Here is a 4,770-nt window from a genome sequence, read left to right as displayed (position 1 = left end):
GAGCTTGTGCTATTTACTCTTGAAGTTGGTGGTATATGTTCCTAAGATGCCCTAATGGGTTGAACCAATGACTTCCCTAATCTGGGTTCTATTATGTTCTATCTTTCAGTATTACCCCTGGTATCTCGAGGATATCACGCCATTGCACTACATCTTATGAATTTTTGATGAAGTAATACATTTCCCTGTCATAGTCACTCCACGGGTTATGGGTTGTCATCAACCGAGAACATCAAATAGTGAATCGAATCTGCACTACAATTCAATACCCCTAGTAATTTGTTGCTGGGAAATTTAAAACCAATCTTGTCATTCCTAGACTACCAGATACATCCTTATCATGCTACCTTCGACCGTGCTACCTCGTCCTTCTTTGGTGCACGAATTCTTCAGACCATGATCAAGGCTAACATCGAGTTTTCAATATCATTTTGTTGTCTTGAAAAGCAACTCTGATTCTGAGATTGCATCTTATCCATGGTTCTGATAACCTTTTGCTTCACTATTCCTTTCGCTTGATGCCGACGCTGTTCGATTGCATCCTCTTGAAACCTCTTGACAAAACGTGTCGTGATCATCATCAACATTTTGACTTCTTCCAAGATGGGAATCGAATCCATGATAAGAAATGCCATCCCTGCCACTCGATAAATTCGATTCATGATGAGGGGAGAAGGAGGAGGCTGAGGGGGCGACGCCTGCTGAGCGGCATCAGCGGCCTCCTGATGTCGACGGCGCGCCAAAGAACGTGTTTCCTGGCTGCTCATCAGGGCCATGGATGCCCTGGAGCGTCTCGACGCCATGACTCAAACTGCACTTGAGGATCTGAGAAGAACAGCCGGCAGGGACGGTGCTGGCGTGGGAGCTAGACGTCTCAATCCCCTACCTGACACGCCGAATGTCGGTTTCTAAGAACCTACATATGAGTTGTGAGCAACAACCCTTCGAGAGTTTGGCCAAGGACTAAACACGTCTAGCAATCCTAAGTCATGGATGAAATATGGTGGATGAACTGCAGATGAACACAGGAATTACCTAGGTTCGGGCCACTTTCTTGATGTAATATCCTACTCCTACTTTGTTTTGTATTACAAAATGGTAGAGATACAATGTGTCTGTTTGTTACAAGATCAAAAGATCGACCTCCAGCGCGGCCCAGATCTTCTGTCCAATCCGCTCGCGATCCAGCCTCCCATCCATAGGACCGCCTCGATCGAGTGGAGCCGCTCGTGCGTGACGCCGTCTTCTGGGTCGTCGCATGCAGCCATCTCGTCCATCCACTGTTTGATCCTAACACGGCAGCCCACATTCATGTCGTTGCAACACAAGGAGTCCGCTCCTGCCCTGTTGTGCATCTCTCCACCCCACCTGCAGCTCGGCGCTACCTGTTGGATCCTGCCGTGAAGGTCGCTCGATTATGCTTCGCTCCCTGCTTTGACCCCTTGGTGCTGGCTCCGCTGACTGCTTCTGATTTTCAAGTAAAAAAATAAATATTAAGTACAGTGCGTTCGTCCGGTACACATCTCCCTTGCTGCCCACTCTTGGCGGTATCCCTTACACAGGCCCCGTCTCGCATACACCTTTCTGCAGTTCTTGGTGCTCGTCTTCTGCTGGCCGTGATGGTCGCTCTTTAACGACTCCTCTCATGACCTCCGCACATGATGATTGTCGCTTTACATCGACTACTGTCACGACTTGCATCGTTGATTGCCGCTTACATGTCAAATCCTCACTCACATGCTTCATCTAATCTACTGCATGCCACTCAGTAACCAGCTACAGGGAAATAAAACTACAACCTTTGTACCAAAATGTAAAGACTTTTTTGGTTTGCATAGGGTATAAAAACGTCTTACATCTTGTTACGGAGGGAGTACAAAGCAGTATTTCAAAAATGAACACCAATGATTACTTGGGAATGCCAAGACTCAACACACCTCTGAACTTTCTTCCAGCGGCTTAGTTTGCAGGTGCCTTGAGATCCAATATTTTTAGCTGTTCAACAGTATGTGCCGAGCTTGAACATTGTGGTCCATCAGCGACAAGTCAAGATTAGGGTACTAAAAACATTATAAGTTCACGTTTCTTCTCACCAATCCTGAATTTTGGTACTGATTCATGGCTTGGTCCATAACTGTAGTATAATAAGTTACAAATTGACCTCATAACATAATTGCATCCACCACACAAATAAGGTTCGCCCGCCTTATCTTTACAATTCTAGGATTATCAGCAGCTAAATGAGCAACTCTCATCAGTACCAACCATATAGCTGCCAGCTTAACATGATTGTTGAAGTTAACTTGCCAAGGAAACTCGATGATAAGAGCTTTGCATATACATACGAAGGAAACAACATATAACAATAACCGAAACTACTACATATGTCGAATAGAAGAATTATACTATTTGTTTTTTTACCTGGAGTACAACCATTATCACCAGAATGGCCACGAAGAAGTGATTCCCGCTAGAAACCTTGAATATGTTCAGCTCATCTATTTCATTGCATTGAACTCATCAAACACCTTAGAAAAGAAAGATGGCATGATATGTATACCCAACTATGTTAACAACATATACTTCTGATTCACATTCGATGAAACTATTAAATTACACCGGTACATCAGGAGGTAGCTACTCCTGAACTATAAAATTCAGAATTTAAGCTTCTAATCCTGAATAAATGAATACAGTAAACATGTACAGAAATTGCCAAGTCATGTTCTCTATTGCCCAAACACTCGCCAAGGCTACCTTATCAAAGGATCAAGGAGATACTAGTAACTAGCCAAGTTAGGAGGAATGACAGCCATATCTTGCTTTGTTTCTTCAGATCCAAACGCACGCTAAAGGCCTTTCTTCCGGATAAAAACTGGTCTGTCAAGCCCTGAAATAGTTACGCTGTACATCAGATGTAGAAATACACATGTCACAATTGCAAGGACAAACATAACTGCTCCCCTCCTCAGTTTATCGCAAACGATAAATTCCCTCTCGAATACATAACTAATTAATGGAGGCGGTATCCCAGAATAATCTCATACATAATGAAGATGCACGTGTGATGATTTATAAAATGGATTATGTTAACCTTTGAGTCCTTCATTTTCCATGCACGTGGGATTTCCCACAATTTATGCAGGGGCTAAAATATCATACTGTTGAGCACCAGAATCAGCTCTTTCAGTCCTCAGTTTCACAGGAACGATTTCATCTTATGACTGCCGTAAAATTCAGCACATACTACTAACGCAAATTTCACTCTCCAACTAAGATTTTTAATGAGGCACTCTTCGCTACTAATATTATCAAGCATAATCAAATATCTCACAATATCAGCACGCAATCAACAAGGTGGACCATCAACATGCATTTTTGGAACTAGAATGTGGCACAGAGAAATATGATCAACAACTAGGGAGTGGAAATTATGCTCTTCTATTACAAAGGGATAACAGTTAGTACTTAGTACTCCCTCCGTAAAGAAATACTATAAGAGTGTTTAGATCACTCATCTAGGGCCTAATATAAATAAAGGCTTGTGTGACTGACAGGCAAACAACAACCAATTAAAACAATATTTTTCTGCAGAACCTAAATATTGTACAAGGAACATCTTTACCTCTCGTGTGAAAGAAACCCTATGCACACAAGGTTAGACAATTAAAAATACATAGATTATATTACCGGAAGTAAAAGGAATGCACCTTTAGTTTGAAATGGAATATCTGAAAAGCCTACCTTACAGGGAGATTCAAAAGAATTATCATGGAACCTTGATTTAAATCTTTTCAACTTGCTGATTGCTGGACTATCAAGGAGATCAAGGAGAAGAGGGTTAAGTCCTCTTGATTTGTGGGTTGAGTCTACCAAAAATTCAGCAAATATTGATAGTCGTTCTCATTGCAATGGAAATAAATCATCTGGAAACTGCTAGGAGCCAAGCATTGCTCCAGACAACATGAAACACAGAACAGAAGTTAAATTACTCATGTCATCAGATCGATAATCACAATAATTTTACTTGTGACATTGGGGTAGAGGTGGGATGCAAATCCCCACAATGGCAAAGTGTTGGTATGGCGCTAGCTAAGCTTGTAATTACTGTTGCTCCCCAAAAGCTCGAGACATTGCCGTTCAAATAAATCCAACTTGAATTCTGTGAAGTTGGCTAATGGCAACTAAACAAGAAAATTACGTGATGCACTGTATCTGGACTTCTGGAGTGAGCAGAGATTTCGGAGCATTACTGAAGAATATACGCGATTCTAAAGAATACACACGCAATGAAAAAGTGCTGAGAAACTCTGTCCTTGCCAGAATCCGCACCAGCCTCGAGGGGACACAGGCTTTCCACCAGCAGGAAGATGCGATGCCCCAGGCCCGAATCCTCTGTAGTCGATTTCACACGCTGATGCCCACCCCCGAATCAACCGAGAGCAGAAGCACAACGTCACCTAAAAAAATTGACACCCTGACTTGAAATAGACCGCCAGGGTTGATCCTTTATTGTAGAGTTTGCTTCTCTACTATCCTACACATTAGATCCCGCTCTAAGGCATTGGAGCTGCTGGAATATGATACGAAAATACAGATTGATGTTTCTGCTTCTCCTCTCTCGGGAATAGTTTACCGACCGGGCCACCTGTAAATTCTTTAGTTAAAACAGGCCTCGGGAGTAGTCATCCTAGTATCGAAAATCATCTATTTTGCTTTCCGAAGGTAGACAGCAGCGTTGATTCTCCGATTATACGATGGCAACATGTG

The 4,770-nt window shown here is 42.5% G+C and overlaps 1 long non-coding RNA gene across 1 annotated transcript; it reads right to left on the bottom strand.

The window, feature by feature from the left end:
- Positions 1-1,056: 1,056 nt before the first annotated feature.
- Positions 1,057-4,435, bottom strand: LOC125516905. The gene is made up of 3 exons (XR_007287408.1): positions 3,711-4,435; positions 2,758-2,890; positions 1,057-2,498 (listed from the first exon to the last, which is right to left on the bottom strand). It is a non-coding gene; the product is annotated as an uncharacterized LOC125516905 (long non-coding RNA).
- Between the last annotated feature and the right edge of the window lie 335 nt (positions 4,436-4,770).

This window comes from Triticum urartu, chromosome 1 (assembly GCF_003073215.2).
Source record: "Triticum urartu cultivar G1812 chromosome 1, Tu2.1, whole genome shotgun sequence".
Classification (NCBI taxonomy): domain Eukaryota; kingdom Viridiplantae; phylum Streptophyta; class Magnoliopsida; order Poales; family Poaceae; genus Triticum; species Triticum urartu.
The sequence above is the reverse complement of the archived record's forward strand: the minus strand, read 5'-3'. Positions and strand labels throughout refer to the sequence as shown.